Here is a 26,194-nt window from a genome sequence, read left to right on the forward strand (position 1 = left end):
GCGGATTCCTGAGAATCCGCCCGTCTGCAGCAAATCCGAGCGTCCTGCTGAGAAGACGCCCGTCTTGGGCTGAGCTGAAATTGCAAAAATTCTTGACTGTCAAAGAATCCGAGCGGATTTCTGGAAAGACGCCCGTCTCACAGAATCCGTCCGTCTTTTGAAAAAGACGCCCGTCTCAAAGCTGAAGAAAAACAAGGAAAAATCTCTGGACTGAAATCCGTCCGTCCTGCACGAAATCCGCCCGTCCCATCTCAGAAGAATCCGAGCGGATTCCCCAGAATCCGCCCGTCTCTAGGCGGGATTTTGAAAATTTTGAAGTTGTAGAATCCGCACGGATTGCGCCCAATCCGCACGGATTGTCCCTGCGTCCTAAAATTGTCGAGTTCTTTAAATGCCGATATCTAGGAGATTACTTCATCACTAGGTGGAGCGGGCAAGAGGCACCCACCTTAGTTCAAGTGAAGTTTTCTCAACTCTCCTCTTTATCTTTATTTTTCAAGAAAAGAACTTTGTATCTTGTTTCTTTGTATTTTATTTAACTTTGACTATTTGTTGGAGGAGTCCTAGCAACATCAAAGGACTCACACCTCGGTTCCATTGAGGTGTTCTTTATTGTTCCCATTTTTGGAAATCCAAAATGACAATCTAGTTTCATGCATAGCATAGTGTGTGCATGAACTTACCCATGCCTTGACATTAGCAATAGTGTCTTATTTGGTTTGGGGAAGTTAATGCATACACAACGGGAGGTAATCTAAATTATCCTCTCCGTCATAACAAAAACCATGCATCATGTAGTATAGCTTAGTGTAGAATTGCATTTAGTATAGAAATCATGCATCATCTTTGCATAATTTCCATCATTTTGGCCATTGAGGACAATGCCCATATTAGTGTGGGGATGGGAATTCTAACACTTAACTTTTATTCAAAAAACATAAAAATTGAAAAATTTCAAAAAACCATAAAAATTTGAAAATTTGAAAAATCCAAAAACAAGTTCATTTCCTTTGTATATATTGTCTTGTATATATTGTGTTTGTTTATCCTTGTTCACTTTGATCGACTACGCCACATCCGAGACATGAAGATATTGAAGACCGCATGGTATGATCTTTCCAATCTCCTTTTTCCTCTTTATGTTAATGACTATGTGGCTTTATTTTGATTGATGCGGTAAAACAATGTGAACTTAGGATTGCATTTAGTTTATTTGGCATATTAGTTGGTAGAATCATTTGCATTAGGATGTTTATATGTTAGTTGCATCATGGCATGTAGTTGCATGTTTAGAAAAATTTTGCGAAACCGTCTATTTGGGAAGCTTGACAAGTGTATATAGGCCCTAGTAGATGCTTTTTATTCTTAAGACTTTGCTTGTTAGAATACTTGTAAAACACCCTAGGATGTGTCATGCTAGTATCCTTTGACCCATGGTTTAAGGCCTAGTCAAGAGTACCTTGTGGTGTGATAACTCCTTGGCTACCGTTTATTCCAAGGTGACCCTTGAAACCATGCATACTTCTATCATTCATCCATGTTCTACCACATTTTTGTCATCAAAGGGAATGGGCACAAAACAAAAAGAAATCAATTTGAGTTCAATGAAATGAAAAATGAAAGAAAGTTTGGAAAAATGCATCAAAAGAAAAGAGGAGCAAAATAGACTCCTAAAGCTTCAAATACAAGGCACCCTCGTTACTAATTGGGGTGACTTTGAAAATGTTCAAAAAAGAAATTCAAAAAGTTGTCAAGTATTGAAATGCCAAAAATCAAAAGAAATGGCAAAGAAAGTGTTCTCAAATGTCAAATGCCAATGAAATTGGGGGGAAAACAAAAATAAAAGCAAACTCCCAAAGTGAAACTCAAATATCTATCGATCCCTTTATCCATCGTATCCATTTTTGTGCATGGTAGAGAGGGGACGACCCTTCTTCTTGTCTAGGCAAGAGGGGGAATTCCGCGATCCTCCAGTGTTTCTAACACCATATGGAGTCTACTCTTGACAAAAGCATTTAACGATTGAGGACAAAGGTACCCTAGCTTGACACCTTTTGGAGGTGATTTATTGGTATCCTTCTAGGCTTAGTAGTTTGAACAAATTGCATCTATGAAGGATTGTGTACCCTTGAATTGCTTCCCTTGTAGGTAATTTCTGCCACTTAGATGAGGAAAGTGGCTATTCTTTTGTATATGCATCCATTACTTGTTTTGTGTGCTTTAATGTTTGGATGTATCGCCATTTTGGCAAGCCCCACCTTGCCTTGCAAGAAGGCATCCTACCTCATGGTTGTCTTGTTGTGAGTTGAAGGGGCGGAGTGAGACCCGCTAATTGTCTCATATCGGCTATTATTATTAGGTTAGGTTAGTGTTGGTCCTAGTCTTTGTCACCTCTTTACTCGGGACGAGCAAAGGTTCGGTTTGGGGATATTTGATGTGACCATAATTGGCGCATATTTAGCCCCCGAATTACCATTGTTTCCATGCTTTTTAGTACCTATTTGGGTCATTTCTTATCTTTAGTTCTTTGTTTTGCATCTTCTTTGAGATTTTGATCCCTTGGTAGGAAAGGAGTAAGAATCTTGCATTTTCATGGCAAAACAAGGCTAAATTGATCATATTCAATGACCAAGCATCAAGGAGAGACAAGACTAGAAGGCCTTTGTACATAGCATAGTAGAAGAGCAATGTTGAGAAAAGGATCCTTGAGTCCCCAAGGAAATCCCCAAGGAATTCAAGAAGAAAAGGGAAGAAAAGAAGAAGAAAAGATGCTGCCAGACAATCCGAACGGATTGTACACAATCCGTCCGTCCGCCCAAGCCCAATCCGAGCGTCCCTCAAAGGAATCCGCTCGGATTCCCCCTCGCCAATCCGAGCGTCTTGCCCAAGGATCCGCTCGGATTTTCCAGCCCAGATCCGGCCGTCCCGACTCCCATCCGCACGGATTTGATGACAAAGACGTTTTCATTCTTCAAGCCACGATAAGAGAAGCCCTTCTCTCGGAGAATACCGGAGTCTCCTTGCTCAACTTAAAAAGTGTAATTACTAGTTTAGCCCTTAGTTAACCCTAATGCATCCTCCCTAATTTTCACTATAAATACCCCATTAGTCTAATTAGAGGAGGATGTTCTTCTTATGAATAATTAGTGTAGTTAATATTAATCAAATCTCTCTTCAATATTGTAATCAAATATTAATCAAGTTTTAATCCAAGTTTTAGTTCTTTAATCTCTCTCTTGTTCTTACTTTATTTTGGGTAATTGAAGATTATTTGGGTTATTATTGGGAGATTGACAACCTCTCAATCTAGGATTCAAGTACTTCTATTATTCTTGCTTTATTATTGGAATCATTAGTAGGTATAATCTCTTAATCCCTTTTTAATTATTGCTAATTACTTTAATTTATTCATCATGTTTCATTATGTTAGTATGATTGACAACTTTTCTAGCATGATCAATATGATAATGAGTGAGTAGTCTCTTAGCTAGGGTTTAATGGGTGATTAGGGGAAACCAACATGGGGAATGATTCATGCTTAAATTAATATGCTTTCATATCTTATTTGCTTGCTTGTTTTGATCTTAATACATGCACATGTTATATTTGATGAAATGCTAAGCCTATGAATCCTTGCATTTACTATCATCTTCTATCCTTTCAACTTGACTTGTAAGACATAACCCAACTCGAGTCTTGTTAGACCATGCATGTGTTGAGTAGGAAAGATTAAGTCGACTTGTAGGTGTTGTACAATCTAATCGATTCGGCTCCGGGACCCAAACTTTCCTAGGATTGTAAGATATAACCCAACTCAATCCATCACAACAATAATTGCTTGCTTATAATTTGAGAACATGTTTGTATGATCATATCCCATGATTCCCCTATGAACCCATGACACCCTAGTGCCTTTAATCAATTGTTTACACCCCTTATTTTATTCATCTTGCTAGTTTATTTTCATTGCTATTTTAGTTTAGTAACCTTCTACATCAACCCAATTTGTGACACCCCTTAGACACTACTAGTTACAATAGAATTCTCATTTCAATACCCGTCCCTTGGGATCCGACCTTTACTTGCCTCTTTACTAATTGTAGAGTTGTTTGTGAAGTATAAATTGTGTTTTGTATCGACCATTGACCAACGACCACATATGCTTAATTTGTGAAACGAAATGGACTCGATCACAACTATCAAATCCAATACCAAGACACTCATAGACATCAAACGGAATGTTACATTCTACCACCCTTAAAAAGGAACTTCGTCCTCGAAGTTTACTCACACTCGTAACCTCATCATCCAACTGTCAACACTAGTGAAATATTCTCACACTCCTAAACATCACGCTACTACAAGCACAGTCATGACCTTTAATAAAATCACCCACAACACGAATCGATCTTATATTCTACATCAAGACTCAACTTCCGAATATATTATCATATGTACAACCATCAAAATCTGTTTTATCGCATCCTACTCCTCTTAAGACAAATGTTACGTCCTCGTAACTCACTAATACCCAAACCATATCTATATCTCTTTACCCTCTGTACCACCACATGTCAAAGATAACCGTCTATAAGCCAAACACTCACCATTCTTATATCCAAGGCTCCCATACATAAACATTTCTCATTCCTCAACTCATTCGGCATATCACCTAACCTATACCATAAACTCGTAGCAAATCACCATACCCACTCTTCATTATTACTGCCAAACAACATACCTCTCTATGTAAGGCACTTATCTCCCAGAAGCATAACTCACGATCCGTACTCGTTACGTACACGCACACTAGATCCTCAAGTTCTTTCTTTCATTACCGTAAAACTCATACACAACTTAACATGACACTAATTCCCCAAACACCCTACACTCACTGTCTCAACAAAAGATTATGAACTACCTGCCGCTTTCAGATCATTACAACACATGTTCCACGAATCATTTTCCATTACCATGTCTACCGATGTCTCATCCGAAAACAAGATCAAAATTATCAGAACAACCTCTCACAACCGTGTCCCATCAACAGAATATCACTATAACATGACAACAACGAAAACATATACAACTCTATTTCATATCATATCCTACCTCATTCCCAACTTAACCTGGTAAAGAAAACATCAATCAACAGACAACTGTCTATCTGCACAAACTGAAACTCGCAGGGAGCAACATCAAACAAAACAACAATCTATGTATAACTGGTATGTACTTTCGAAACTCGAATCATAATCATCCCGCCTACTCCACCATAACCGGTGACGGCATCACAACACCGCCACCAACAACCACACCGTAGTGCGAAAATACCCGCATCACAGCACTATGTACCGTGCCCGGATCACCACCCGAGGCACCACAACCACACCGATAGACATCACAACTGCATACAATTCCCATAAATACTGACTCAAAGATAACTTCTCAGACAAGAAAAACTTACTCAAATCGACTTTATTAAATCACCACGCAACATATTATATGGATAAACAGATAAGCATCTCATGAACATCATTTCTACCATTTCACGGAATACACATGTGTTATCAATACACATAAAATTATAACTAGCCATGTCAAATCAATCAAATTATTACCTTTTTGGATATCATTCAATTAAATTACCGTGTCCAACATATATATTACCGAACATTCATAAAACAACTTTATAATTGTCACACCATACCACTTCTTGTGAGGTCAGAACCTCACACTAACATTTACACATAACATAGACTCGTAATCACAACCAACTAGTCAATCCTGACCACGTAAGTTACCACTCGATAAAGGTTACCTGTCGCCCGAGTTTAACTCATATGCCCCTCATAACATATTCCCCCATTCGCACAACCATCACTTCTTGCCAAATATAACCATACCTTTACTATTCAACTAATAGCATCCGCCTCATCTAACCACATCTTATACCCTCTCACAATCATACACAACAATCAGGTCCCTACCAAATCAACCTCTTTAGAATTGCTACCTTTCTAATATATCATCACTCTTAACCATTAGTCACAAACCATAACACCACCACTGTCCGGACATCAAACCTCTTTCACTCATCTCTAAACATCACGATTTCTTTCCTATCTTCGGTTAACATTCCAAATAACTATCATCAAATTCACCAACAAAATTACATCAACGTCATTCCCAATACTATCTTACTCGTATTTTCATCTAACTCTCCACCAATTATCTATTATCGTGCAAATTCTCCACCAACTTCTTACTCCCTTAATTCCTCGAAACTCATGATTAATCATGTTGTCCTGAAATTTCTGTATAATCACTAACTCACTTACTCTTGATAGTATCATACATCTCGACGATTCCTTACTTTTATGTCACATAACTCCGGTCAACATTTTCCTAGTTTTGCTCCCCTCATTCTTTTCTTGTACACTCGACAGAATCAATTAACCATTCAACTCCTTATCACTTCTACCTAACTCTTTAGTGTTCCGGTTACTTTCTCACTGCTCCAAAACTCACATCTAATTATTTCATATCGATATCATCTCACTCTTTCTTATCACAAATATTCTCTTATTATGCTATCACTCACACTTGCCACTACTCTATCCATAGAACCAACGTTTAATGTTCAAACAATTGCATCTCCCTTTTTACATCTCTAGAAATCAGAATTCATTTAATACCGTTAATTACCCAAGGAAATCACACAGTAGTTTCATCTCTTAATAAACCAAATCTCCCAAACTCATTCACTGTCTACAAATCCACCTCGCGACATGTCTCCACAAAGTTCACTATATACTACTCTTCTCACCCTTTTAAAACGAACTGTCACTATGTATATTCTTAACCCACACGACTCCTAACCACCCCCCTCCATGATTCTTTACACATCTCAAGATGCCACCATTTGCGTCCCTCATTTCAATCTTTTCATTCTCACGTTCCATAAACTCACATCATCCCTTGCCCACATTCACTTACTTTTACGTTACTCAACACACAACCATATCACTCATCTCATTTCATCTTAGAAAACATGCTCTATGTCTCAATTAAGCCATAACGATCTTCCTTTTCTTTTTCCACTATCTATCACAACCACGTATAACTCATGCCCTCCCATCAAACTCATACTCACCACAGGTGCCACTCACTACACCACAAGATTGGGTAACTTATGCGTCAAGACCAACGCATACGTAAAACAATGCATAAAGAAGTAATACAACACCTTTGAATTAAACATAATATGCAACGAATGTCAAAAGATAAACATATGACCCGAAACACGCATATGACCTGCACAGACCCCACTCGATCGAGTACCAGATCCTACTCGATCGAGTTGAGGCTACTCGATCGAGTGCCCAACATGCTCGATCGAGTGCCCCGACTTAACCCAAACGGACCTTCCCGATTTCGACTTACTCGACCGAGTAGCCCGGCTACTCGATCGAGTGACCCCATACTCGATCGAGTGCCCAAAAACACGATTCTGGTCAAAATAATGACAAATACCCACTCGATCGAATCAAACCCACTCGATCGAGTCATGCAGACTCGTGAATACTACCCGCATGTTATCTCACATACCCCAACGTACTATGCATTCATTATTATTTCAACATTATGATTACAACTATGCATTCAAATCTGCGCGACTCCTCATACACTCAACAAAATAATCTATTTCGTGTTATCAAGTGCCACGTTATAAACAACCATCATGCTTTTCATCCAATTCGTTATACAAAACACATATCATTGAACCCCTATTCTTCATGTTACTACTTACCAAAAGCCAAACATTACCATCTATCATGCTCATATAACATTCAACTTTCAATCATGTATTACCCGCATGTTTTAAACTTTCATAACTTTTTATAACACAACAACATTACAAATCCACTTCATCACATAAACACTTCCATAATCAAGAAATTCATATCCTTACGAAATTGCCACTTCATCTTTTCCAATCAATTCATCTAGTTCAATCATATACTTCATCTAACAAACGCATATGATACGATAGTAGACAATTATAAGAACTTAATATATAGCTTTACGCAAACAAAACTACGAAAACAAATCTTATCACACCCCCTAACCACATGTTATTAGGATTGCCTCACTATAAACCATTCGTCCTGCAACATCATTATTCATCACGCATCATCATATACGAACTACTTTCTTTTTCTACCATATCATTCATCATTCTCATATACTTTTCCAACGATTCCAACCAACATGTAAACCAACTATCATGCAACATGCTTTCAACAAACCATATACAAAATCACATCGTCACCATCTTTGTCTACACATTCCCCATTCTCCACAATCATACATCCACTGGTTCATACCACACATTACTATATAGATACACAATACACAAGGTAAACACATAGCGATCCCGACTCGTATCCCAAGGTGACCGGTTCAAAATTATAGGGCGAGTTCGCGACTTTAGGACGTCTCCCAAGTCTTTGCATTAGCTCCTACAACCTTTACCCCGGGTTCATTTTAATTGACTCCCTATATTCATTGGATTTATTGGTTACAGGTTTCAGGATCATGGCTCTGATACCATTTGTAACACCCCCATACTCTAAGTGCCTTACCAGGACCACTCAGGTATAAAGATGCTACCATCTCGGTTACCCGAGGCATGATAATCATAAGACAATGAAGAAACATACTTTATTAAACAAGTTAAGTGATTACATAACAAAACCAATTGTAAGCAAAATACAATCGCTCTCAACTATAAACCAACCGAAAGGAATGTCATAACAAACACGCGGAAGACTAAAGACTCGGTATGTGATGACTCCATCCCCGACTAGATCCCACGCGTATCCAAGATATATACCGCAAGCAACCGCTCACCACCCCGAATGGATCACCACAGTTTTTAAAACATTTAAACGAGGTCAATACTAATCACACAATTTATATACATATCAACAATCCGATAAATGACATGACTCACACCGTCACACATACAATCACACCAATCCCAACAATCTCAATCACCGACTGTCCACTGGACCAGCCCTGCCAGTGGGGGACCGTAGCCGTACCCACCAAATCCCCGCTCTTCATACCGAGCGATAAACCCATGTTCATTAATGTGCACATCCCCTTCCGTGGCGGGTTCCACGAAGGGCGAAACCAGGGCGTGAAGCCACTCCCGCAAGTGACTCCACTCAGCCGAGAACGCATCTCGAGAACCATAGGCAACCAATTACAATCACAATATCAACAACCGTCTGAATCTATCAACAATGTACAATCACAATCACAGCCGTCACAATACAATTAATATATCAAACAATCAATCTCAACACATCAACAATCATCCCATTATGGGACTAATACTGAGTAGGAAATCCTACCTGGTAAGCACACAATCAGACGGTCTCTACTGCTGAGTCAAAAAGCTTCCTCTATGAAACCTCCTCCTATCATACGACATATAAATGCTACCGAATCATATACTATACAAAACCCCCCAAATCTTTTAATTAGGGTTTAACCAAAATAAAGGAAATACAACAAAAGGGTACATAGATCTTACCCTCGACGCAAGGAACTCAACGGTATAAGCAATGCTAAGAACTGACCTTCCAAACTCCGGGGATTGCTAATTATGCGATTAGGATGAAGAACTTGCTTGCTTTCTCTCTTAAACAGTAATTTAAGTTTTGCAAAAGTGATTTAGAATAATGACGATAAAGCTTATATACCTTAATCGCGTAATTAACAAAACCCGAGAAAACTCCCCGTAAAACCGGACACTCGATCGAGTACCCGAGATACTCGATCGAGTACCCCCTTACTCGATCGAGTACCCACGTTACTCGATCGAGTACCCAACAAGTCAGAAACTATTTTAAAACGCAACTCACCCTTACTCGACAGAGTAAGGCCTACTCGATAGAGTACCCAAAGACTTGTAAATACGGAGTATTACAGTCTTCCCTCCTTAAAAAGAACTTCGTCCCCGAAGTTCAACCCATACATAAAAACAACCATACTGACTCGACCAAGACACCACAACTTAGCTAAGGACTCAAGAACTCGACCGAACATAGAACATGAACTCTTAACACCCACTCCACCAACTATGTTTACTTCCACAACATGACTCACTATGTCGTATCTACCACATATATTTCTCTCACGACACCAACTCCATACATAACCAACTACCCTCCTCTAATGCTGCTAGCTCCATAATATCATCAACTATCAAATCCAATACCAAGACACTCATAGACATCAAACGGAATGTTACAATAACGATAAAGTCAACTGGAATGAAATACTTTCCTACTCTAACTGGCACATCCTCTAAGACACCCATAAGTTTCTTTAAAGATCTATCAGCCATTTGTAAGGTCATATTAGTGACACACAATTGACCCATATTTAACATTTTGCATATTGAATACGGCATGACACTAACACTAGCCCCCTAAATCGCAAAGGGATTTATCAATAGTTACACTACCAATATGACTAGGAATTGAAAAAGTCCCTAGATCCTTTAGCTTAGGTGGTGAGTTAGCTTGCAATGCGGCCGCACACTCTTGAGTGAATGTTATTGTCTCAACTTCATCAGGGTTTTCGAATTAAAATAAAACGTACATAAACTAGGGTACGATATTAGGTATATATAATAAAACATAACCGACTAAGAAAAATTGCGGAAAATATATAACTGAGTCGTTCCTCGATCGAGCCCGGCTTTCCTCGATCGAATCACCTCTATCAGGCCCGGATCAAGTTGATCGAGGCATCACTCGTTTTTGCTCTTTTCTTCGTGTTTTCTTCTTAACTTCTCTTCCTTCATTCTTATAGATTCGCGTGCAATGCTTCGTGTATTCCTTCATGCCAACTCCGCGATACCCATTCATTCCTTTGCTCCTCAAATGCATCATTCCTGCATTAAACATGAAATAGCGAAATTATCATCGTTCTAACATAAAAGGCATGTAAGTGATATAATTTAGCACGAAAACCGTATCAAAAGCAACTAAGAGCGGGCATAAATATGTATATAATTATGACTCATCAAACTCCCCCAAACCATCTCTTTGCTTGTCCTCAAGTAAAGCATCACACAATTACAAAAGGCAATCATACAAATGGCGAATAAACAACTCAGAGCTAATGTTGATGCACATACAAATCTCAAGCTATCCATATCTGTAACAAAGCAATGACCAAAGTGTACCAATAAAATAAATTCAAAGGCACAGGTAGTAGAAAACATAGCTCAAGTCTCAAGTTACCATACTATAGAAAAATGCCAAATATCTTTCGATCTTGCAAGACAAATTAGTCGGATTCTCGCGGATTTCACTCATGCACTCATAAGTATGTAAGGGTGAGTTATATATGAAGATAGACAGAAGTAAAAATACTCACTCAACTTATGAAACATGCATGCAATCTAATGTGATAAAGATTTCCCCAACTAATATGCAATCACCAAATGTAGACAAAAGTACATGTATCAAGGACAATAAGGGTAGCAAATGGGTTAAAGGGATAGAAATAGTTTGTGCCAAAGCACGTTATGGATATGTGGAGCTAAGACGGTAGTCGCAGCGCTAAACCAAAACCAAATCTATGATAATAAATACAAATGAACCCAACTTAGAGAAATGATCTTAACTTTACAACACATGAGAGCGAATGAAGTACTCTCCAAATATAAATTAGACTCTAACGGCCATCCATTCGATCCTTGACAAAACCTAATGAAGCAATCAATTTCTTTTCTTTTCTTTTCAATTCTCTTTTTCGATTTTTTTCTTTCTTTTTTTCTTTTTGCTTCATATTCTTTTCTTTTTCCAACACAAGGATACAACACAATTGCTAAATAATTCTACAACACCCACAATTGACTATAATAGTCCCAATCCCAACCATAGTAGTAAAATAAACATGATAAACAAGCAACTGCGATTGTCCCGATAAGGTAGGCAAATTCTTGGATTGTAGCTATTAGAAATAGGATATGAAATGGCTACGAGGTTCAAACGGGCTAACAAAAGGTAATGTAAGGCTTATTTTTACGGTAAGAATCGCCTATCCACATGTACTTAGTCAAATTAAAGAAATAAAAGTATTAAGAGATCAATGTCACACTTATGTAATTTGATGTTACATATTCCACAAGGAGAAACCACACTCAAGCCTAATTGACAAATGAAACAAGTTTATTGATGTTCCTGGCCTAGGAAGCTCTATAAACCTTAGAATTTAAGTAGTTTACCAACATAATTGTGTCAAATCTAATCAATAGAAGGCATGTCAAATACGGTCAAGACTTGAATTATGAGCTTTGTTTTCATGAATAATGGGTCAAAACGAAGTACATGGACAAATATTTGGGATTCAAATGCAAAAACAATGCAATTTAACATCATTGTTATATAATTCACCAAGACTCGACTAAAACAAAAGAAAAACATGTTTTTTGCATTTTGAAGTTTTTAAAAATTTTATGGATTTTTGATATAAAAGCACACAACACAATTAAAGACTCCTCCCCCAAACCTAAATTTCCTAGTGTCCTCATTGTGGTGCCTACAACATTGCAATCACAAAAAAAAATTCCAGTGACTTAAAGGACACACCTAACAAGAGGAATGGAAAACAAATAAAGATAATACAATAAAGGAAGGTACAAGGGAATAGAATACCGGGTAAGAGCGTAGAAATTCCCCCAAACCAGCTGCAAAAATAGGGGAAATAATTAACCGCGCAAATCCTATCATCGTTTGGCTACGTTTCTTACCCAAAAAACGTGGGTACTCGATCGAGCCTGCCAGCACTCGATCGAGTACTCATCTGGCGAGCACGAATTCTGCACTTAAAATAAATGCGCACACAAATCACAATCAATACAACTTAAAGCGCGTAGTAGTAAATCAAAAAGTAGCGCATCACACAAGCATAAGTAGCACCAATAAAAAGTCCAAGAGAAAATAAATGACAAATAAAGTTCTTGCTCATCAAACTCAAAGTCTAATGTAAAATATGAGCAATGTTCATCGTTCTTCAAGTCATCATCACTTGGTAGGAGATTGGGCATTTTATCCGTCATAGGAGCTTCATCAAAAACTTTGACTGGCTCCTCTCTGAAAATCTCAGCTTCCAAAGCATACAACTCGGCTTCTATGTCAACATTCTCATCACAGCTGTAAACCATCTCAGGAGGAGGTTCATCTCCATAAATCAACTTCTCTATTTCATACACTTTCTTTCTCCATGGATATGACGCAACAGTAGACGCGTCAGGTGGATTCCTGTCAAAACATAAAGTAAAGGAATCATGAATAGTAGGATCAAGAGCATTAATCATATGACAAGAAACTTTTAAATCAGGAGGACGTGATGCTTTGTCAAGATCAAAAGTGATAGTATCATCACCAATATTGAATGTAAGACTCCCATGCCTAACATCTATAACCGCCCCTATGGTATGCAAGAATGGTCGTCCTAGAATAATAGGAAGAAGTGATGTGACTTATATTTGAGCATATTTAGTCCCCGAATTAGCCTCGTTCCTATGCTTTTTAGTGCATAATTGGGTCATTTATTATCTTTAGTCTTTCGTTTTGCATATTCTTTGAGGTTTAGATCCCTTGGTAGGAAAGGAGTAAGAACCTTGCATTTTCATGGCAAAATGGAGCTAAATTGATTGAATTTAATGACCAAGCATCAAAGGGAAGACAATGCTAGAAGGCCTATGTAGATAATGAAGTAAATTGGGCAATGATGAAAGGATCCTTGCATCTCCAACAAGATCCTTGAGGATTGTTGAAGAAAGAAAAGAAGAGAAGTGACTTCCCAGCAATCCGAGCGTCGTAGTGCCCAGGACGAGCGTCCACCCTTGCTACAGTCCGAGCGTCCCGTGGCCAAGACGCTCATCTTGGTGCCTGATGAGCCGAGCGTCGCCTTCCCCAATCCGCTCGGATTCCTCTCCAGTGCAAACCGTCCTTCAGCCAAGCCGCTCGTATTTCTTGAAGACTATGAAAACGGATATGCGCATGTCCTTCGAGAGGAGCACTTCCTCAACTTTTCTTAAGGATCTTAATCGTCATTTAAGCCCTTAGTAACCCTAATTTATGTACCTAATCCTTAGTATAAAGACCCCATTGTACTAATTAGATTATCATGTTCTTCTTATCCATTCTTAATCTCATCTTAATCTTGTAATCAACTCATAATTTAGCATTAATATCTCATTTCTTAATCTTTCCTTAATTTCTCTATTGTTCATCATTTATTTTGGGTAATTGAAGATTATTTGAGGTTTATTTGGAGGATTGACAACCTTCCATCAATCATCAAGTACTTCTATTATTCTTTGCTTTATTACTTGGAATCATCTTTAGGTATAATTCTCTCTTAATCCTTTTTAATTATTTTTAATCATTTTCATTTATTCATCATGTTTTGCCTTGCTAGTATGATTGACAACCTTGTTAGCATGTTAAACTTGATAATGAGTGAGTAGTTACCTTAACTAGGGTTAATGGGGAATTAGAGGAAACCAACCTGGGGATTGATTCATGCTTAATCTAATATGCTTTCATAATTAATTTGCTTGCTTGTTGTGATTTCAACTTATGCACATGTTATGTTTGATGAAATGCGAGCCTATGAATCCTTGCATTTTTTACCCATCACTTATCTTTTCAATGAGACTTGTAAGACATAAACCAACTCGGGTCTCATTAGACCATGCATATAGTTGGATAGGGAGGATTAAGTCGACTTGTAGGTGTTTTAAAATCTAATCGATTCGGCTCCGGGACCCAAACCTTCCTAGGGATTGTAAGATATACACTAACTCGATCCCATCACAACAATAATTGCTTGCATCTAGTAGAAAACATGTTTGTATGATCAACTCCCGTGAATCCCCTATGAACCCATGACACCCTAGTGCTTTTAATCAATTGTTTACATATCATTTTAATCATCTTGCTTGTTTTCATTACATTGTTATTTAGCTTAGTTGATCTCCTACCTCAACCCAAATTGTGACACCCTTAGACACGACCATTTCCAATCGAAAATCCTACATCAATACCCGTCCCTTGGGATCCGACCTTTACTTAGCTCTTTACTAATAGTAGAGTAGTTTGTGAAGTTATAAATATTGTTTTGGTCTAGGTAACTCTTAACGACAAGTAACCGACCAAAAATGGCGCCGTTGCCGGGGACGGTGTTAACTTGATTTGATTTTCTTTGATTGTTTTTAGTTGTGTCTTTCTTTACCTTGGGGAAGTAAAACTCCTCAAGGTTTGTTCTAATTGTTTTCGAGTTGTTTGATATTTTTCATGTCTAGGAGATCACAAGGTAACTTGTTACCCATTGATCCCGAAATTGAAAGAACTTTGACCAACAATAGAAGACTTGCTAGAAATACTTTGAGAGGTATTGGTGAAATTGTGGATATTCTACCAAATACTATTGAGTTCATCAATCCTTTTGCAAGAGAAGGAGAGGATAACCCAACACAAAATCAACCACAAAATCAACCCACAATGCCTAAATTTTCATCACATTTCGTACGAACCGAGGAGAACCTACCAAATGGTACTCCAACACCACAACATTTGACCGGTAATTTCATTGCAAAATCTGCATTTATCCAATTAGTCGAAAGAAGCCAATTTGGGGGGATGCCTAGTGAAGACCCTCATTCTCACATGGAAACTTTTTGTGACTATTGTGATGCGATTTCTCAAACCGGAGTTACTCAAGACCAAATTCGATGGGTCTTATTTCTTTTTTTCTTTTTTTTTTGATTGGTACCGCGAAACAATGGTTAAAATGCCTTGATAAGGCTACTCTTGGTATTGACTCTTGGAAGAAATTGGCACTTGCTTTTTACAAAAAGTTCTATCCTCCGGAAAAGACTAACATGCTAAGAGCCCAAATCACCGGGTTCAAACAAAGGGACGAAGAATATTTGTATAAAGCTTGGGAGAGATTCAAAGGAACTTGCCGCTCATGTCCTCATCACGGACTTAGCGAGTGGTTCTTGGTACAACAATTTTGGAATGGTCTTTATGAAGACTCCCGAAACATTCTCAACATGGGATCAAATGGTATTTTCACCGAAGTTGACGATAATCAAACATGGAACAAGATTGAGGAAATGGCGGTTCATAACTCACAATATAGTAGACCTCGGAAGGCTACTAGAGGGGGAAAGCATGAAGTGGACTCTATTACTCAATTGGGTGCTCAACTTAGTGCTCATATTGATACCATTAACTTGAAGTTTTAGAAGGCTATGGCTAAGCTTAAAGAAGCCTCCAAATCACCTAAGCAACATGTAAATGCCATGGTGGCATCTTCATCAATTCCAAGTGGAGTATGTGAGAGTTGTGGAATTTTGGGACATGACCAAAGTGAATGTAGGGGAACAAGTGAATGCTTTCCAAGCATACAAGAGTGGTACCCCTTATTCCAACTATTACAATTAAAACACCAAATTCCATCCTAACCTCTCATACAAAAGCCAAAATGTTAAAAATCCCCAAACAACATACACCCCACCTCCAATGAGAAACCAATCTCAAAGACCCTTTTACAACCAAAACCAAGGTTACCAAAATAAAACTCCATACAATCAATCCAATGACCAAGGTTTTGATGTTCAAAAAGCGGTCCTCCAAATGCAAAAGAACCAACAAGAATTTTTCACTCAAATGCAAAAAGATAGTCAAGCAAAAGACATCACCATCAACAACATCCTAGCCCACACCAAAATGTTGGAAACCCAAATGACTCAATTAGCATCTTCTAACTCTCAAAGACAAAAGGGGCAATTACCACCTCAAAGTAATCCCCCAAGACATGAATCGGTGAGTGCCATCCACTTGAGGAGTGGTACAAGCTATGAAGGGCCAAAAAAGCAAATTGAGGATGACATTGTGGAGACTAGTGATAAGGAAAGAGTTGTGCAAAACTCTAGGGAAGAAGAACCCAACATTCAAGAAGTTTCAAAGAAGAATGAAGAAAAGGCCAAAGAGAAGGAGCCTATTGTGATTAGACTTCCTTTTCCAAGTCGTCAAGCTAAGCCTAAGTGTAGATACCCGGTATCTGCACCTTCCAAAAAACCACCCGATGATGATCAGACTATAACATGTTTTTGATATGCGTGCGTGGATTGGCTATACATGAGACGGTTTAATGCACTACTCGAATATGAAAAATGTTTTCAAAAGTTTTCTAACTTCATTTGCATTAAAATAACACTTTTTAGAGTTAAAACCGTCTTCGGACCTAAAACCGACTCAGAAACCCGCAACTCGAGTCAACCTGAGTCAACCCGAGTCAACCCAAATCTCGAATGTCAAAAATAAATGCCATGAATGTCTTTATCATGTCATTTCCATTAAAATGACCCTAATTAGAGTCAAAACCATCTTCGGACCCAAAACCGACTCAGAAACCCGCAACTCGAGTCAACCCGAGTCAACCCAAATCTCAAATGTCAAAATAATGCCATGAATGTCTTCATCATGTCATTTCCATTAAAATGACCCTATTTAGAGTCTAAACCGACATCGAGCCAAAAACCGACTCGAAATTCAAATCCCGACTCACACGGGTCAAACCCGAGTCAAAGACACAAAATACCTACCCCAAATATCACCTAAGAGGAAGCTTACACGGCTAAGCAAACCTCAAAGACCACAAATCACAACCAACAAAACATTGGTTAGAACAAATGCAAAATCCAAATTTGCGAAAGGGACAGTACACCCCATTGAGTCACGGGGTGGCTCGCGCCTCAATGGGGTGTCTGCTTTGTCTCTAAACAAACATAACCGACCTACCATCCCACATTTCTCTATTAATACCCACCATCACACACCATAAAATTCACACGAGCGTCCGCCCCCTCACCTCTCTCTTAAACTTCTATACTCGACTTCCTAAGTCACAAAATCGACACGTGTTTACGACCTACCGATCGTAAACACAAGCCTTACACATATTGTTTGGTACCGTCACCGTGCATTCGACCAACTCAACTCATTAATCAACATGTTTTAATTACATCTTTTCAACATCTTTTCAAAACTAAATCCTTTTTTAAGACACCTTTTTATTAAACTTCTTTGATCGCGAGTAGTCGCTACGAGCAAATCGTCTCTAAAGTCGTCTACGTCACAAACATCAATACACGTAAGTTTGAGGGTGTAAATATCTCATTTATTTCATGTCTTTATCATTTTTATGAGTTTATAAGCATGAATGATGCATAACACGATTCAAATATACGTTAGACGAGCTAAAACCGAGTTTTGGCCTGAGACAGAAGCTCCTTGCTATGCATGGTGGCTCGCGCCTCTTGTGGGTCTCAGGTCAGACTCATACGTGTTTGTTCTCGTCTTTCCTCTTTATTTCATTTCTTATTTGCAATCGGTTCTTACCATTTCAAATGTTTCGAATCATCTTTATGACAAACATTTTAACCATAAATCATAATCACCCTTGGTTCCTTATACCATGACGGTTTAATCCGTGACTCGGTGATATTAATTGGTTAGTTACATTTTAAAAGAAATCCTTTTCTTTTATTTACCATTTTAATTCATTTTTATGATAAACATATTTTGACCATTATAAAAATCATCTTTGTTTCTTTATACCATGACGGTTTATTCCGTGACCCGATGATATTGTTGGTTAATTACATTTCAATGGGTATTTTAACACCCTTTTATTTTATTTACCATTTTTCTCATTTGTTTACATTTGTAAACATATTAGTCATAATTCGTAATCATCCTTGGTTCTTTACACCATGTCGATTTAATCCGAGTACGATGACAAACTTGACTAATTACAAATAATTGAACTTAACATAATTAGTTCAAATCAAACATTCTCCTTTTACCATTTGCAAATTATTTCATCAAACATTCTCCTTTTACCATGTCGCCTCATGGCTCGCGCCCCAAGTGGCCGTCTGTTTCCATCTTTCAAAACCAGGGCAGAGCCCTTTATCTCGCAAATAAGCTCGCGCCTTAACAGGGCTGCCTGCCACTGTTCTGTCTCGTTTTTAGCATTTGTCTAGGATGATCCCGATTACGGTTAATCCGAATACATGACGGATCAGATTGACAAGCTTACGTTTTTACACTTTGTCATTTGACATCCTTTTTCAAATAAATGGATCGTGTTAAGCATCATAACCCGAATTTGGTAATTGGATGTTTAATTTCCGTTTTCACATGCAAGTCAATCTAAATCCAACTTGACATCTTATGCTTGATATTTGGATTAACAAACCGACTTAGAAAGCTCACATGTTAGGTTAAACTTTTGGATGCGCATTCATGCATTTTAACCGTTCTATCAACTTTTGCACTTAAACAACCACGATCGATCAGTAGAGGCCGCTAACGCGGGTGGGATTGGGTGTCTAATTAAAGGGCTTCCCAATACGTACCCTCACCCCTTACTCAGAACCTTTGGATAGTGGATGGCCTTATAGAGGGCACACGAGAGTCATTTTAGGCATAGAATGCTAAAAGGGGGACGAATCTTTATCTTTAGTGCCTATGTCAAACACTGCTTTGTGCTTCGTTTGACCGAGGTATAAAGTGGATTTCGAACGGGTTCCAGGCATCCCACAAATGCTTGGTGGCGACTCCGAACATCTCTACATCGTTTCGCGGCCCTTGCCGAGACGATACCGACCGTTCTAAAGCGATCTGGTCGAAAGCATTTTTACGCCGCCGAGCGTGGCTTTCAAAAGACCGCTGCATGTCCACAGATTGGCCTGGAGTGCAGGTGGCCCGCGACCGCGGACCAGTAGGTGGCCTAGATCCGCAGACCGAGACGTGGCCCATGTCCACAGTTTGGCGACTCTGCTGGGGATTACTAGGACACTTGTGTCTTTGTGATCCTTAGAGGTGAAACTCGAACAAGGTCGTGGTTAAAATGCATTAATTGATATTATGGTCATAATTCGGGTTCCTTGTCCGGGCCCACAACCAAACCCTTTTAGACCAATTGGCTCGTCTCGTCGGCGAGAGTTTTCTCATCCCCGCGTTTTGAATCCCGATTGAGTCAAGCATGCCATTGACGTTACACATTTCTGTTTCGTCAAAGAGCTTTTATCACTTTCGAGCACGAGGCTAGGGCACCCTCCTTACACATTTTGTTTGGACTGGTATCCCTCTCGCAAATCAGGGTTTGATCGCTTGGTGTGTAACCCACCCTCTTAAGCCAAAACCCGTGTCAGCATAATGCATAATATAATGAAATTATGAGTGCTTATGTGCTACTTGATCATAAGTCCTTCCGTGTCATTTTCAAACTTTCAAAATCACCTTTTATGCCGTTATAATGGCCATTTCAAAACTCGGTCTTTTGCCGACCGTTGCACGCCTTTTTAGGCCGTCGTAATGACGATTTTCAAACCCGATTTTTCTACAACCATTTCGACACGCCTTTCTAGGCCGTCGTAATGACGATTTTCAAACCCGGTTTTTATAACCATTTCAACACGCCTTTCTAGGCCGTCGTACTGACGATTTTCATACCCGGTTTTTACAACCATTTCAAAAGCACTATTTATGCCGTTATAATGGCCATTTCAAACCTTGGTTTTCACAAACCATTTCAAAAATTCCCTTTCACGTCGTCGTAATGGCCGTTTCAAACCTCGGTCCCTTGCCAACCGTTGCATTCTCAAAGCGCCTTTTTATGTCGTCATAATGACGAATTCTACCCTCGAATTTTCAAAATTCGAAATCATTTTTTAAAACAAAAACTTTTTTCAAACCGTCGTAATGACGATTTCAACCCGTGCAACTTTCCAAATTTCAAATCTCGTTTTCTAAATCAAATTTGGCTTTTCTAAGCCGTCGTAATGACGATTTCAATTCTCACGATTTCGATTTGCATACCGTCTTTCAAAGGTTAAACGGTTTTCTAACCCGTCGTAATGACGAATTCAATCCTCACAATTTCCAATTTCAAATTCTTTGAAAACAAATTTAACCGTTTTCAAATTTTCAATCCAATTTCAATTTTCTGAAAGCAAATCTAACCGTTTTCAAATTTCAAATTCAAAATCAATTCTTTGAAAACAAATTTAACTGTTTTCAAATTTTTAAATCCAATTTCAAATCATTTGAAAACAAATTTAACCGTTTTCAAATTTCAATTCGAAATCAAATCTTTGAAAGCAAATCTAACCGTTTTCATATTTCAATTCAAAATCAAATATTTGAAAACCAATTTAACCGTTTTCAGATTTCAATTCAAAACTCAATCTTTGAAAACAAATTTAACCGTTTTCAAATTTCAATTCAATTTCAAATTCTTGAAAACAAATTTAACCGTTTTCAGATTTCAAATCCAATTTCAAATCATTTGAAAACAAATTTAACCGTTTTCAAAATTTCAATTCAAATATCAAATCCTTGAAAATAAATTTGACCGTTTTCAAATTTCAATTCAAAATCAAATCTTTGAAAACAAATTTAACTGTTTTCAAATTTCAATTCAAAATCAAACCATTTGAAAACAAATTTAACCGTTTTCAAATTTCAATTCAAAATCAACTTTTTGAAAACAAATTTAACCGTTTTCAAATTTTCAATCCAAAATCAATTATTTGAATACAAATTTAACCGTTTTCGAATTTTCAATCCAAAATTAAAAACTTTGAAAACAAATTTAACTGTTTTCATGGCCATTGTTATGACGATTCCAAATTCCTCAATTCTCGATTTTCAAATCCATAATTCGGAATTTCAAAAACCCGTCCTCGGAAACAACACTTTGTTTTCAGAGTCGCCGCAATTTCAACTCAAACCGTCTTTTGAAAACAAACTTAAGACAACTCTTCAACTTATCGACTTTCAGAGATCTCTACTCTTCGGAAGCCGTCCATAAAACGACAAATGAATCTTTTTGAAAATTTCTATTTTCGAAAATTTCAGTCCACCTTTCCGATTCAGCCTCGAGTCAATTTCAAGTCAAGTCGTCTAGATAACTTTGAGTCTCTGCAGAAGTTAGTGCCTACCTTCTGGTCTAGCTCGTGTCGCCTAATTGTCGAGACATCTCCAATTATGGAATTAGGAGAGTCAAAACCTCTCGGGTATTAAACCCATCTTTCCCCTAAATTACGGGTCAAAGGTCAAGTTTGTGTACATGTCTTGTCCAATGGCGTCACGCCATCAACACACATCCAAACTGAGTTAGAGTCGTCTGTCTAGGCATCACTATGCCGAAGTCGACACTCAAGTCTAAGTTCAAAGTCATGCACCAAGAGTTCAAACACAAGAGGTCATTCACGATCTTTAATGAACTCGTAACCTAGTCACACCGTCGCGTCTTCATGACATGACTGCCTTTTATACATATGTGTCGCACTTGCCTGTGTTTGTGCAATACCTTGCCAAGACAAGTTATAACGCCTATCGTTATGTCAAATAAGAATCCCTTGGGTTCCATCAATCGCCAACCAGAAACTCAAGAAGCTGATCAACCATCATCTACCATGACTTCTGCTGAAACCAACAACATGGTCCTTCGACTCCTAGCTACCGTGGAAAACTTGAGCACTCGTCTCTCCCATGTTGAGGACAAAATGATAACCGGGAATCTTTCCACTTCTGATATTGAGCAAAGGGTTAAGCTTCTTGAAAGCCGGCTACTGGCCAACGACCAAACCAAAACGAGAAGACCTCATCGGTCCTTCCCTGACTTGGGTATGCCTTATGCCATAGCCTTGGAAAGGCTAATCTCCAAAGGAAAGCTCAAACCCATTGGTCCAACCCCAGACGCTCTACCAAACAAGCGAGGACGTAGATGGGACGGAAAACTATTTTGCCAATATCACCAAGGTCGCGGACACGATACTGAAATGTGTCTCCCCCTAAAATGTGCCATCCTTGACATGATTGAAAAGGGTGAGTTACCATTACCTCCCTCAACAAACAAAAAGAACAACCCTCCAGAATACCCTACTGAACACATCCAGGAATCTTCCCTAGACTTCTCTCACCTCAGCCCTCCTGACGATGAGGAAATTCATGCAATTGATGAGGATGGCATACAAAGCGGTATAATGATGCTCTCTGTCTCCATCAACAACATATTCTCAAAGCTGCAAGTGGCTATCGATGATTTGAACACTCGGGTAGCTAATTTGGAGAAGAGGTTTGGTAGTACAGAAAATGAACCTGACCACCATAGAGAAAACCAACCCTCCCTTCACCAACCAAAAGCTGTTGAAAATAAGGAGTCATCCGATGGTTCCCACATCCACGAACCTACCAACAAAGAACATGAAATCACCTCATCAAATATCCTTTCAAAATACCAAGAAACATCCCAAAAACTTCCCATTGACAACAATCAAATCCTGCTTCCGCCTGGGATTGACAAAAACAAAAACAAAACTCACAAAAATATCCCCAAAAACACCAATGTGGGAACCATGGGAAAACATCAAAGGGTATTCACAGATCTGGGAATAACATATGGCACCGCTCTGGGGATACTCACTTCAGAAGGATTACTGCAACCGATTGGACCAACTCCGGATCCATCTGAGGCTAAGAAATCCCGTTTCTGGAACCCTAATGCCTATTGCCAATATCATCAAGGCAAGGGCCATGACACCAAAACTTGTTTCAAACTCAAGCATTCCATTCAAGATATGATTGAAGCTGGCAAAATCATAATTGCACCTCTTAGTCAAGACAATCCTCCTGAATGTCTCAACTCAAACAGCAAGGTTGAACGTTCTCAAAGGACATTCACCAGCCTCAACACAACCTATGCCGCAGCTCTTCAAAAGCTCATGACTGAAGGGAAGCTCCAACCAATCGGGCCCACACCGGACCCGTCCGAAAGCAAGAAAACCCGTTTCTGGGACGGCAATTCCTATTGCCAATATCATCAAGGAAAAGGTCATGACACTGAAATATGCTTCAAGCTGAAACATGTTCTTCAAGATATGATCGACAACAATGAACTGGTAGCTTCATCCCTATGCCAACCAAGTGATGAAAATAACCCTCATGAACATCTCTTTCTACAAAGAGATAAAAGCCTCATCGACTATTGTCCTCATATCATCCCCAACAACGAGAGTGAAGTGCTCAAGTGGGTCAATGCTCAAGATCAAACATTCAAGCCACTGGATGCTGTGAAGGAGACCTTCGAGAAGGAACATGATGATTAGGAGTCCGTATCTACGATTAAGTCTGAGTCCGAGTCCGAGTTCGAGTCTTACGCTTTCTCACATCTATCCTAGTGTCTTTCCGTTTATTCCTAAGTGACGAACTGGGGGTTGTCCCCATGATTCACATGTATTCATCGAGTCTGTGCTAACATCTTATTTATCTAAAATAAAAGCACAATTTCCAACTCTCATATATTCTCCCCTTTACCATTTCCCGTTGACAACGAGAATTGATTTGAGAATTGATTTAAAACGAACAATGTTCCAATTCAATGTGAGTACACTCGAGTGACGTTCCGTACCAAGTAAGCAGAGGACTCGAAACTCCGTGTCCATTCTCTTTACCTATTCCATGTCTGGCAATAGAAACCTTTCACTAGCACCCTATTTAGAACGAGCTTCTACCAAAGGGATCCTACGACAAACCTAGTTAATACACCAGGACATCTCCTTGTTCATGATCAATGACGGAAGGCAAGCCTATTCCCCACAAAAAAATCCCATCACCAAGAATCAACCCCTCACCAACGGGTACATCCCCGTCTGCACCTCTACCTCCCTCGAACGAAGGACGGCTAAAAACCAATACCCAAAGCGAAAGGCCAAAATCCAAGGCCCAAGCCAATAGCCATTCACCCAAACTCAAAGCGAAAGGCCAAAATCAAAGGCCCAAGCCAATAACCATTCACCCAAAGCCAAAGCGAAAGCCCAAGCCCAAAAGCCATTCGAGCCTATATCCATTCGCCCAAAGCCAAAGTTCAAGGCCAAAGCAATAACCAAAGCCGAAATCAATTCGCTCAAATTAAAAAAAACCAAAGCCAAAGGCTACTCACCCAACGTCAAGGCTAAGACTCAAGCCAAAATCAAAACAAAATATAATTGAAACCCTTTTCCCAAAAAGGCCAAAATCCAAAGAAAGCATCCAACACACAAAATCCTGGACAAGTGAGTCCAAAACACCAAGTCCAGGACCGAAAAGTCCAAAGCCCAGGACCAACAAGTCCAAAACACCAAGTCCAAGACCAATAAGACCAAAGCCCAGGACCAAAATGTCCAACACAAAAATCCCGTACCAACAAGTCCAAACCTTGGACCAACAAGTCCAAAACACCAAGCCCCGGACCAACAAGTCCAAAGGCCAAGATCTATGAGTCAACCACACAAAGTCCAGGACCAACAAGTTCAAAGCCTAAGACCCATGAGTCAACCACACAAAGTCCAGGACCAACAAGTCCAAATCCCGGGCCGACAAGTCCAAAACACCAAACACTAAAACCTCAACCAAAACTGTTTCACCCCTAAGTCCTTCAACAGACTGTTACAGGGAGACCTATCTAGGATCCTGGGAATTCCCGTCAAGATCATAACCAACATCGCTTCACCCTTAAGTCCTTCTAGAGACTATTATAGGGAAAACTATCCAGGCTTCTGAGGATTCCCCCTCAAGCTCGTAATATCACACCTTAACCTTTAAGGTCCAGACATGGAATTCTGATCCCATGTTATTTACCAACCATTTCGTGCTCAGGCCACATCAAGCCAGAGACCCTATTCCGCACCACACTTCAAGTCGTTACCCTTCGGCCTAAACACCACAAAATTCTTGCTCCATATTTTTATCTGTTAAGCAAACCCATTATTACCAAGCTTCACATTCCCTAATGTTGAAGCCATTTCTCACCACGATCCCCACGGAGTCCTCGAATTCTTTGCTATCGAGAACGGGATATACCTAATCTACCCTTAGAGTCCACTTTTTGGTGTGCTCAAATGATAAGGAACTTTTTCACAAATTACACCTCTTCGATTCAAGATCAAGAGGTATTTATCTCCAATCAACCTTCGAGTTACCAAACGGAATTTTCGGCCGTGACGCTCGACTCCTGATTTTTATCTGTCAAACAA

General features: G+C 39.1%; 1 non-coding gene across 1 annotated transcript; it reads right to left on the reverse strand.

Annotated features, from left to right (window-relative positions):
• Nucleotides 1–15,982: 15,982 nt before the first annotated feature.
• Nucleotides 15,983–16,089, reverse strand: LOC141640636 (small nucleolar RNA R71). The gene has a single exon (XR_012543096.1). It is a non-coding gene; the product is annotated as a small nucleolar RNA R71 (small nucleolar RNA).
• Nucleotides 16,090–26,194: the final 10,105 nt, after the last annotated feature.

The sequence above is a fragment of the Silene latifolia genome, unplaced genomic scaffold (genome assembly GCF_048544455.1).
Source record: "Silene latifolia isolate original U9 population unplaced genomic scaffold, ASM4854445v1 scaffold_95, whole genome shotgun sequence".
In the NCBI taxonomy this organism is placed as follows: domain Eukaryota; kingdom Viridiplantae; phylum Streptophyta; class Magnoliopsida; order Caryophyllales; family Caryophyllaceae; genus Silene; species Silene latifolia.